A 13,529-nucleotide genomic window follows, 5' to 3' on the forward strand; every position below is an offset into this window, starting at 1 on the left:
GGATATGAAACCCAATTTTTTTTTTCATGATTCAGATACAGGGAGTGCAGAATTATTAGGCAAGTTGTATTTTTGAGGATTAATTTTATTATTGAACAACAACCATGTTCTCAATGAACCCAAAAAACTCATTAATATCAAAGCTGAATAGTTTTGGAAGTAGTTTTTAGTTTGTTTTTAGTTATAGCTATTTTAGGGGGATATCTGTGTGTGCAGGTGACTATTACTGTGCATAATTATTAGGCAACTTAACAAAAAACAAATATATACCCATTTCAATTATTTATTTTTACCAGTGAAACCAATATAACATCTCAACATTCACAAATATACATTTCTGACATTCAAAAACAAAACAAAAACAAATCAGTGACCAATATAGCCACCTTTCTTTGCAAGGACACTCAAAAGCCTGCCATCCATGGATTCTGTCAGTGTTTTGATCTGTTCACCATCAACATTGCGTGCAGCAGCAACCACAGCCTCCCAGACACTGTTCAGAGAGGTGTACTATTTTCCCTCCTTGTAAATCTCACATTTGATGATGGACCACAGGTTCTCATTTGGGTTCAGATCAGGTGAACAAGGAGGCCATGTCATTAGATTTTCTTCTTTTATACCCTTTCTTGCCAGCCACGCTGTGGAGTACTTGGACGCGTGTGATGGAGCATTGTCCTGCATGAAAATCATGTTTTTCTTGAAGGATGCAGACTTCTTCCTGTACCACTGCTTGAAGAAGGTGTCTTCCAGAAACTGGCAGTAGGACTGGGAGTTGAGCTTGACTCCATCCCCACCCCGAAAAGGCCCCACAAGCTCATCTTTGATGATACCAGCCCAAACCAGTACTCCACCTCCACCTTGCTGGCGTCTGAGTCGGACTGGAGCTCTCTGCCCTTTACCAATCCAGCCACGGGCCCATCCATCTGGCCCATCAAGACTCACTCTCATTTCATCAGTCCATAAAACCTTAGAAAAATCAGTCTTGAGATATTTCTTGGCCCAGCCTTGACGTTTCAGCTTGTGTGTCTTGTTCAGTGGTGGTCGTCTTTCAGCCTTTCTTACCTTGGCCATGTCTCTGAGTATTGCACACCTTGTGCTTTTGGGCACTTCAGTGATGTTGCAGCTCTGAAATATGGCCAAACTGGTGGCAAGTGGCATCTTGGCAGCTGCACGCTTGACTTTTCTCAGTTCATGGGCAGTTATTTTGCGCCTTGGTTTTTCCACACGCTTCTTGCGACCCTGTTGACTATTTTGAATGAAACGCTTGATTGCTCGATGATCACGCTTCAGAAGCTTTGCAATTTTAAGAGTGCTGCATCCCTCTGCAAGATATCTCACTATTTTTGACTTTTCTGAGCCTGTCAAGTCCTTCTTTTGACCCATTTTGCCAAAGGAAAGGAAGTTGCCTAATAATTATGCACACCTGATATAGGGTGTTGGTGTCATTAGACCACACCCCTTCTCATTACAGAGATGCACATCACCTAATATGCTTAATTGGTAGTAGGCTTTCGAGCCTATACAGCTTGGAGTAAGACAACATGCATAAAAAGGATGATGTGGTCAAAATACTCATTTGCCTAATAATTCTGCACTCCCTGTAGAGCATGTCATTTTAAGCAACTTTCTACTTTACTCCTATTATCTATTTTTCTTCATTCTCTTGGTATCATTATTTGAAAAAGCAGGAATAAGAAAGCTACATTTAGCCACCAATCAGCAAGTGCTACCCATGTCCTGAACCAAAAATGGTCTGGCTCCTAAACTTAAATCCCTGCTTTTTTTGTAATACGAGTGCAATTTATGAGTGATACTTACAAGCATGTTCTATGGACTAATCGGGGGACAAGGAATCCAAACCAGTAAGTATTATGGGTGTTGACTGTTAAGCGAGAATGATTCAATTCAAACATTATTTTCAAGGTCAAGTACATAGATTTGATAGTAGGACCAGAAAGCCCCTAGCAAAAGTGTATAAACCCTGCTTGTCTATTCCTGCCCTTAAAGTGATGGTAAATTTACTGTATCTGAAATGCATATTCTAATAATATAGGCTGTAAGGAGTAAATCTTTTTAAATAACATTGAGCCTTACTATTTTTATAATTTTACTTTTTAGACCTACATCGCACATTTGCTTCCTCCGCCCCCTCCATTTGCTTTTCTATATAAATTTGAAAAATAACAAATATACATAAACAAGTAAATGAAATTAAACCAGTCTTATCAGTCTTACACAACTGATTTATCTAAATCTCTCAAAGCCATTATGCCTACTTTGCCAATTTCTTTATTAAGAAAAAAAAGAGAGAAATATAAAGCGGAAGAAAAAAGTAAAGAAGAAAAAAAGAGAAAAAGAAAAAAAAAAAGTAATCCGTCCTAATTAGCAATTAGTGCACCTTTCACCAAATATTCAGCAAAATACATCATATTGAATATATGTTTAACCACATGTCTAAGGCCTATTTTATACATTTATTGTATGAATCAACTTTCCAAATAAAATTTAACTCAATGAAAAACTCTGCGCATAATTTTCATATAATGATCTAGTGGTATTTAAGTTCCTATTTTTTTTCTGTTTGTAAAGCTACTTGTTTCCAAAAATGATTGGTTTTGTAAAATGTCCACCAAATATGGCCCATGCGGACTATATCCTTTACACAGCGCCAACATAAGTCGGATCTATGAGGATATAAGAGTTTAAAACACATTTTTAAAATGTTTTTACAATATTTTTTTTACCTAATTTGAATTTCCATTGTTTAATGAAGCACTGCTCCGTACCAGGGAGTACTTGCTGCTATAAGTATGTAATATAGAAAGTTTATGTCTTATTGATGTAGCTAGCATACAAAGTTTTTTAAAAATTAGTAGGGGTATATAGCATGTTATTTTTATTGCTGTGACCGTAATTAAATAATAAAAATACCAATTGCCAAAGATATCAAGATTATTATCTAACAGTTCATAGGACTGTATCTGTCCAAGGGATCTAGGTGTCTTATTTAGATACCTGGTGTGAATTCCTTGTTTTTTTAAAACAGGTGGGAGAGGTGATGATTTAGATGACAAGAATGGATAAACAATAAGTTTATCCCAAATTACATAGGTTTCATCAATCATTCTATGTCCACGCATATGTACTGAGCTCCTAGTGGATTTATGCCAGTAGTTATAACCTAAATGGCTTGAGTGAGTTAGGTTATGTTCTAGTTTTCCAGTAATAGTTAATATGCCAGTAAATCACTCTCTTAAGTAAATTGTCTGCCAATATCTTTCCAAATAGGGCACACCTAATCCGCCTAGTAATTTTGGGAGGTACATAAGTTTTTTAGGATGGTTTTATGTCCCCAATATAGGGCCAGCTTATGAGTGCCAAACAAACAGTTGTGTGCAAACTATATTGGGTTTATCATGGGTATTTGTACTTATCGGGTTAGCGCGAGAGCAAAAACAGTTTACTTTCAACTCTTTAAAATAATACAAGCGTAACCTGACAAAGCAGATCTTCTAGTGCAGTTAACGCTGGAGCGCGAGCGTTAAATAGCAATCTACATGTTATCTGACCCATAATAATAATTTTTTGTAACAATGGAATATAAAATGAAGGTAAAGGAATTAGCAGGGTTTGGAATATATATATTTACATTTATGCTTCTCTGATATGAGTTTCAAAATCGAAATAAGTGGGTTAGTTAAAGTGAAGAGAACATTGCCTGTAAACAGAGATAGTTTATAGGTTTTTGGTTGTATATGAACGCCTTTAATTATGTGGTTATTCTTGGTTCATATAGCTAATATTTCTATGGCACAAGCAAAGAGTAAAGGTGATAGGTGCCTGGTACCAATGCAATAGAACAAGGGTCAGATAGTATACTATTAACTTGAATACAAGCACTGGGCTTGTTATGGGCCAAATTACGAGTGGAGTGCTAACAGTTACGCTCAAGCGAAAAGGGGTTTATCGCGAGTGTTTGTGCGCGTCGGGTTTACCGCTTGTATTGCAAGTTGAAAGTAAATGTGATCGCTATCGGGATTTATGATAGAAGGATTACCGTGTCCTGGTTAACTGGCTAAACAAAAAAGTGTCACAAAATACATCAAAAATACATTACACTTACACTCATATTAACTCCATCTAATAAAAATTTATTTTAAGAGGACTTCCGGTGGGCGGCTCTGTAAGATGGCTGCAGGCTTCATTAGCTCTGAAGACAATCTCCTTTAACTTCAATTTTACAGCCATTAACCCACGCCATCTGCCTCTCCCTTGACAGGCAAGCTGTCCGGGAACATTTAGCAGATAGAAGGAACTCCAGCTCTTCTACCCCGGAAGGCATCTTAATTGAATATATGACACCTACCCACGAGGCGATGGCCTCCAACAGTGAAATAACCGCGGCACTGTTTGCAATTTTCCTTCCCAAATTAGAGACTTTGCTCAACAGCTGCGAGGACCTATGCGAAACACTACAGAACATGAGGGGTGCTGACACTTCAGAAACGGATCAGAATGGTGTGCAGCCTGGTAACTCAACCCAGAAGATGACTAGTTTCACCGTTGCATCCACCAGGCCACTGGTTTCAAACCCACATGGACGATCGATGGCTTACACTGCAGAGGATCGCCTCTTATACCAAACTGAATTAGGCAAACCCCGATCTCCAAAGACCATGCAGATTACTGATGAAGGCACACTTACTACTTCATCACCAGCGCACGTCGCGGAAACAGATACTGGCGCCCTGTCCACACTACCCCCACCACAGACTGTGGCCCCTGACTCACGCGGGGTGAAGGCTGTGACCGGCAATAATACTGAGCGTTATGGCAGTCCCCTACTGCTTCCCTCTGATGGCGGAGGATCGGATCCTGGGCACACACCGGAATCCTGTTACGGGACCAATGCCATACGCACTATGTCTTTGCAGGCGAGTGGAGACGAAACCTGCACCCATGTGAAAGCCGCCGGTGCGTTGCTCAGGGACACGCTACATCAGCCGCTCCTGGCCTCACACCGTGAGCTTCACCATATATTAATACATAGCCCCTGTCTTATAATCTGAGCTCTGGCAAATTGTCCCATATGCATGAGATATAAATTACAGACATTACGACTGGCAATAGGTTTGCACAAATGACTGATATGTGTTTTTAGGTTTTGTCTCCCTGTTTAGTTTAGTGTGTTTTGTTTTATTGTTTGGTTCCGTGTTGTGTTGGATGGCTTGTTATGGTGTGTGTTATTGAATTAAAAATTAAAAACCAGGAAGCGCAGGTACAATGTGAGATAATAAGCAACTAATTCTGATACATTCCTCATTGCATGGATTAGTCCATATTACAATAATATTCCGTGCTTACACTTGTGGATTACACATGTGCTATACTTTATGAAAAATTACTGGGCCGCTATGTATTTTCTGATAACAAATGTACCATTCCAGGTATTGTATTGTTGTTCCATCTGATGTGTTCATCCCATAATATGAAAACCACTGTCACTGTGACTTGGCATGTCAGTATATGCACCTAATTAATTGTACCTGTGTGTTTTTCCTCAATAAAAAGAATTTAAAAAAAAATATATATATTTTAAAAAAATGCACAAAAAAAGTTATAAGGGCTCAGTTATATGAGATCTCAGGTGTTAGAAAAAAAAGGCAGGCAAACGGCTTTAACATAGAGATATATACATAAACATGTCTAAATGTGTATATGTATGTGTAAATATATATATATATATATATATATATATATATATATATATATATATATATATATATATATATATATATGTTTATATATGTGTACAGACATATATGTAAGTGCATTGGAGCCATTTGCAGTTAAGTAGATGAAAACATGTTAAAGCATATTTATGCCATATTCATATTTAATAAAGTGTTATATGTGTATTTACTGTAAATAGTTTACATTCCAATGTCCTTCCCATAACAGAATATATTCTATGTATTTTTAATTAGATATTCCTATATATATCTGTAAAAATCTATACCTATATATAAGTGTGTGTATATGTTTATATATATATATATATATATATATATATATATATATATACACATATACACACACACATTTTAGCAAATAAACATATCTATCTATCATCTATCTATCTAGCTCTCTCTATCTATCTATCTATCTATCTATCTATCTATCTATATATATATTTATGAATTAATAGAACATATTCTGCTATGTGAAGAACATTGGAATGTAAAAGATCTACAGGAGAAATTTGGTATCCTGGCACAGAAATACAGTATGTGAGGAGCTTGGTGTTGGTGAGCACAGTTAAAAATCCACACAATTAATTTCAGCTGAGACACTTCCATGTTCCCATTATATGATATGTTAAGACACAGCAATGATACATTCACTGTAGAATTCATTCAAAACAATGCACCATGTTATTACAAGAAGACATTGTAAATTAATCTGTAAACACACACACACAAAAATGCTCATTAGCAGAGAAGCTCAGAGATGCAAAATAAGCTTCTACTGATGGCATACATGTGGCTGTTTGAACCTTACAATCATTGTCATGCTATGGGAATGCCCAAAACATGTAATATTGGGGGGGGGGGGGATACTGTATTAGCTGGAACAATTGTTTGTCCGCTATCTAAACCTATTATATATTAACAAAATATAACTACAAACACGTTTGCCACTAAAGGCTCATGGGAGATTCTCTGACAGCACTCTTGTTTGCTAGAGATCTTAACTAATTGAGTAGCAACAAAGCCCCCACATTTTCGACTTGAAGGGAACATTAAATTCCATGTTACAACTACAGTAGAAATGGTCACTACTCACTATCGGCTAGATTTAGAGTTTTGTCGGTAACGACCCGCGTAGCTAACGCTGGCTTTTTTCTGGCCGCACCTTTTAAATAACTCTGGTATTGAGAGTCCACAGAATGGCTGCGTTAGGCTCCAAAAAAGGAGCGTAGAGCATATTTAACGCAACTTCAACTCTCGATACCAGAGTTGCTTACGGACACGGCCAGCTTCAAAAACTTGCTCGTGCACGATTCCCCCATAGAAAACAATGGGGCTGTTTGAGCTGAAAAAAACCTAACACCTGCAAAAAAGCCGCGTTCAGCTCCTAACGCAGCCCCATTGTTTGCTATGGGGAAACACTTCCTACGTCTGCACCTAACACTCTAACATGTACCCCGAGTCTAAACACCCCTAACCTTACACTTATTAACCCCTAATCTGCCGCCCCCGCTATCGCTGACCCCTGCATATTATTTTTAACCCCTAATCTGCCGCTCCGTACACCCCCGCCACCTACATTATCCCTATGTACCCCTAATCTGCTGCCCTAACATCGCCGACCCCTATATTATATTTATTAACCCCTAATCTGCCGCCCCCAACGTCGCCTCCACCTAACTACACTTATTAACCCCTAATCTACCGACCGGACCTGAGCGCTACTATAATAAATGTATCAACCCCTAATCCGCCTCACTCCCGCCTCAATAACCCTATAATAAATAGTATTAACCCCTAATCTGCCCTCCCTAACATTGCCGACACCTAACTTCAAGTATTAACCCCTAATCTGCCGACAGGAGCTCACCGCTATTCAAATAAATGTATTAACCCCTAAAGCTAAGTCTAACCCTAACACTAACACCCCCCTAAATTAAATATAATTTAAATCTAACGAAATAAATTAACTCTTATTAAATAAATTATTCCTATTTAAAGCTAAATACTTACCTTAAAAATAAATCCTAATATAGCTACAATATAAATTATAATTATATTATAGCTATTTTAGGATTTATATTTATTTTACAGGTAACTTTGTATTTATTTTAACCAGGTACAATAGCTATTAAACAGTTAAGAACTATTTAATAGCTAAAATAGTTAAAATAATTACAAAATTACCTGTAAAATAAATCCTAACCTAAGTTACAATTAAACCTAACACTACACTAGCAATAAATTAATTAAATAAAATACCTACAATTATCTACAATTAAACCTAACACTACACTATCAATAAATAAATTAAATACAATTCCTACAAATAAATACAATGAAATAAACTAACTAAAGTACAAAAAATAAAAAAGAACTAAGTTACAAAAAATAAAAAAATATTTACAAACATTAGAAAAAAATTACAACAACCAAAGAATTCAGCTCTTTTGCCTGTAAAAAAAACACATACAATACCCCCCTCAACATTACAACCCACCACCCACATACCCCTAATCTAACCCAAAACCCCTTAAATAAACCTAACACTAAGCCCCTGAAGATCTTCCTACCTTATCTTCACCATACCAGGTTCACCGATCGATCCAGAAGAGCTCCTCCGATGTCGTGATCCAAGCCCAAGCGGGGGGCTGAAGAGGTCCATGATCCGGCTGAAGTCTTCATCCAAGCGGGAGCTGAAGAGGTCCATGATCCGGTTGAAGTCTTCTATCAACGGCATCTTCAATCTTCTTTCTTCCGGATCCATCTTGCAGACCTCCGACGCGGAACATCCTGCTGGCCCGACGGACTACCGACGAATGAAGGCTCCTTTAAGGGACGTTATCCAAGATGGCGTCCCTCGAATTCCGATTGGCTGATAGGATTCTATCAGCCAATCGGAATTAAGGTAGGAAAATTCTGATTGGCTGATGGAATCAGCCAATCAGAATCAAGTTCAATCCGATTGGCTGATCCGATCAGCCAATCAGATTGAGCTCACATTCTATTGGCTGTTCCGATCAGCCAATAGAATGCGAGCTCAATCTGATTGGCTGATCGGATCGGCCAATCGGATTGAACTTGATTCTGATTGGCTGATTCCATCAGCCAATCAGAATTTTCCTACCTTAATTCCGATTGGCTGATAGAATCCTATCAGCCAATCGGAATTCGAGGGACGCCATCTTGGATAACGTCCCTTAAAGGAGCCTTCATTCGTCGGTAGTCCGTCGGGCCAGCAGGATGTTCCGCGTCGGAGGTCTGCAAGATGGATCCGGAAGAAAGAAGATTGAAGATGCCGTTGATAGAAGTCTTCAGCCGGATCATGGACCTCTTCAGCTCCCGCTTGGATGATGACTTCAGCCGGATCATGGACATCTTCAGCCCCCCGCTTGGGCTTGGATCAGGACATCGGAGGAGCTCTTCTGGATCGATCGGTGAACCTGGTATGGTGAAGATAAGGTAGGAAGATCTTCAGGGGCTTAGTGTTAGGTTTATTTAAGGGGGGTTTGGGTTAGATTAGGGGTATGTGGGTGGTGGGTTGTAATGTTGGGGGGGGGGTATTGTATGTGTTTTTTTTACAGGCAAAAGAGCTGAATTCTTTGGGACATGCCCCGCAAAGGGCCCTGTTCAGGACTGGTAAGGTAAAAGAGCTTTGAACTTTAGTAATTTAAAATAGGGTAGGGCATTTTTTTATTTTGGGGGTCTTTGTTATTTTATTAGGGGGCTTAGAGTAGGTGTAATTAGTTTAAAATTGTTGTAATATTTTTCTGATGTTTGTAAATATTTTTTTATTTTTTGTAACTTAGTTCTTTTTTATTTTTTGTACTTTAGTTAGTTTATTTCCTTGTAGTTTTTTGTAGGTATTGTATTTAATTAATTTATTGATAGTGTAGTGTTAGGTTTAATTGTAGGTAATTGTAGGTATTTTATTTAATTTATTTATTGATAGTGTAGTGTTAGGTTTAATTGTAACTTAGGTTAGGATTTATTTTACAGGTAATTTTGTAATTATTTTAACTATTTTAGCTATTGTACCTGGTTAAAATAAATACAAAGTTACCTGTAACATAAATATAAATCCTAAAATAGCTATAATATAAATATAATTTATATTGTAGCTATATTAGGATTTATTTTACAGGTAAGTATTTAGCTTTAAATAGGAATAATTTATTTAATAAGAGTTAATTAATTTCGTTAGATTTAAATTATATTTAATTTAGGGGGGTGTTAGTGTTAGGGTTAGACTTAGCTTTAGAGGTTAATAAATTTATTAGAATAGCGGTGAGCTCCAGTCGGCAGATTAGGGGTTAATGTTTGAAGTTAGGTGTTGGCGATGTTAGGGAGGGCAGGCTAGAGGTTAATACTATTTATTATAGGGTTAGTGAGGCGGATTAGGGGTTAATAACTTTATTATAATAGCGGTGTGGTCCGCTCGGCAGATTAGGGGTTAATAAGTGTAGGCAGGTGGAGGCGACGTTGTGGGGGGCAGATTTGGGGTTAATAAATATAATATAGAGGTCGGCGGTGTTAGGGGCAGCAGATTAGGGGTACATAAGGATAACGTAAGTAGCGGCGCTTTGCGGTCCGCAGATTAGGGGTTAATTATTGTAGGTAGCTGGCGGCAACGTTGTGGGGGTTAGGTTAGGGGTTAATAAATATAATACAGGGGTCGGCGGTGTTAGGGGCAGCAGATTAGGGGTACATAAGGATAACGTAGGTGGCGGTCAGCAGATTAGGGGTTAAAAAAATTTAATCGAGTGGCGGCGATGTGGGGGATCTCGGTTTAGGGGTACATAGGTAGTTTATGGGTGTTAGTGTACTTTAGAGCACAGTAGTTAAGAGCTTTATAAACCGACGTTAGCCCAGAAAGCTCTTAACTACTGACTTTTTTCTGCGGCTGGAGTTTTGTCGTTAGATTTCTAACGCTCACTTCAGACACGACTCTAAATACCGGAGTTAGAAAGATCCCATTGAAAAGATAGGATACGCAATTGACGTAAGGGGATCTGCGGTATGGAAAAGTCGCGGCTGAAAAGTGAGCGTTAGACCCTTTCCTGACTGACTCCAAATACCGGCGGTAGCCTAAAACCAGCGTTAGGAGCCTCTAACGCTGGTTTTCACGGCTACCGCCCAACTCTAAATCTAGGCCTATGTTTTTTTCACCTGTACCTGCAGCTCTCTTTGAAGCTGCTCACTTGTTTTACCCTATCATAGATGCCAGTTGGTAAAGCTCTGCAAATATAAAAAAGCTGTAGTGAATAATATAGAGAAATGCAGCCATTGCAAAAATGTCCAGCTCTGTCTTGTGCACTCTAAACTGAGGTGCACAATAAAGGCTTGTCATACAAGTCATTAATATTTACTGATCTGTAAATTCCTGTCACAGGGTACAAGAAAACGTAAATACCACGATGGTGACGCTCAGTGTGAATTAGATAAAGGCCATGCAATTTTAAACAACTTTCCAATTTACTTTTATCATAAAATTTGCTTTGTTCTCTTGGTATTCTTAGTTGAAAACTAAACCTAGGTAGGCTCATATGCAAATTTCTAAGCCCTTGAAGGCTGCCTCTTATCTCAGTGCATTTTGACAGTTTTTCATAGCTAGAGGGCGTTAGTTCATGTGTGCCATATAGATAACATTGTGCTCATACCCGTGGAGTTACCTAGGAGTCAGCACTATTTGGCTAAAATGCAAGTCTGTCAAAAGAACTGAAATAAGGGGACAGTCTGCAGAGGCTTAGATACAAGCTAATCAGAGAGGTAAAAAGTGTATTAATATAACTGTGTTGGTAATGCAAAACTGGGGAATGGGTAATTAAGGGATTATCTATCTTTTTAATCAATAAAAATTCTTGAGTAGACCATCCCTTTAATATGGTAATGTTTAAAACAGACTGTTCAGTGACTTGATTAAACACATGCTAATGAGTGAGCAGACTGCTACTTTATAAGGAAATGGAGGGAAGCTGGGGGCATGAGAACTCCTTTCGTGGAACTTTTAAAATGTGTACAGTTGTCGTTCAATCTCAGTGATTCTTATTATGCTGCTCTCCCTAATAGAGATCTTTAAAAAAAAATTATAATAATGAACAAACAAACCCTAGCACCACAAAATAAGTGCTATAAGGGGTAAAATGATCCATCTTTTAAAGAAGAATGTTCCTTCTTTCAAACGAGGGGTCACATGCCCAAGTGATTCTCAGTTACCCCCACAACATATACTGTAAATATATCATACAACTTATCATTTGAAAGAGGGATGTCCCAATATTAAAATATGGTGGTTCATGTCCATATAAATGCCAAGCAAACATCATAATAATGATCCCTGGTAGCAACTGCCAGACTAACCGCTAGATTTAGAGTTGGGCGGTAGCCGTCAAAACCAGCGTTAGAGGCTCCTAACGCTGGTTTTTACCGCCCGCTGGTATTTGGAGTCAGTCAGGAAAGGGTCTAACGCTCACTTTGCAGCCGCGACTTTTCCATACCGCAGATCCCCCTACGCCATTTGCGTATCCTATCTTTTCAATGGGATCTTTCTAACGCCGGTATTTAGAGTCTTGGCTGAAGTGAGCGTTAGAAATCTAAAGACAAAACTCCAGCCGCAGAAAAAAGTCAGTAGTTAAGAGCTTTCTGGGCTAACGCCGGTTTATAAAACTCTTAACTACTGTGCTCTAAAGTACACTAACACCCATAAACTACCTATGTACCCCTAAACCGAGGTCCCCCCACATCGCCGCCACTCTATTAAAAATTTTTAACCCCTAATCTGCCGACCGCACACAGCTGCCACCAACGTTATCCCTATGAACCCCTAATCTGCTGCCCCTAACACCGCCGACCCCTATATTATATTTATTAACCCATAATCTGCCGCCCCCAACGTTGCCGCCACCTACCTACAATTATTAACCCCTAATCTGCCGACCGGAGCTCACCGCTACTATAATAAAGTTATTAACCCCTAATCCGCCTCACTCCCGCCTCAATAACCTTATAAGAAATTGTATTAACCCCTAATCTGCCCTCCCTAACATCGCCGACACCTAACTTCAAGTATTAACCCCTAATCTGCCGACCGGAGCTCACCGCTACTATAATACATTTTTTAACCCCTAAAGCTAATTCTAACCCTAACCCTAACCCTAACACCCCCCTAAATTAAATATAATTTTATTCTAACGAAATAAATTAACTCTTATTAAATAAATTATTCCTATTTAAAGCTAAATACTTACCTGTAAAATAAACCCTAATATAGCTACAATATAAATTATAATTATATTGTAGCTATTTTAGGATTAATATTTATTTTACAGGCAACTTTGTATTTATTTTAACCAGGTACAATAGCTATTAAATAGTTAATAACTATTTAATAGTTACCTAGTTAAAATAATTACAAATTACCTGTAAAATAAATCCTAACCTAAGTTACAATTAAACCTAACACTACACTATCAATAAATAAATTAAATAAACTACCTACAATTATCTACAATTAAACCTAACACTACACTATCAATAAATTAATTAAATACAATAACTACAAATAAATACATTTAAATAAACTAACTAAAGTACAAAAAATAAAAAAGAACTAAGTTACAAAAAATAAAAAAATATTTAAAAACATTAGAAAAATATTACAACAATTTTAAACTAATTACACCTACTTTAAGCCCCCTAATAAAATAACAAAGACCCCCCAAAATAAAAAAAAGCCCTACCCTATTCTAAAATTAAAATAGAAAAGCTCTTTTACCTTAC

The sequence above is a fragment of the Bombina bombina genome, chromosome 1, assembly GCF_027579735.1.
Source record: "Bombina bombina isolate aBomBom1 chromosome 1, aBomBom1.pri, whole genome shotgun sequence".
Taxonomy (NCBI): domain Eukaryota; kingdom Metazoa; phylum Chordata; class Amphibia; order Anura; family Bombinatoridae; genus Bombina; species Bombina bombina.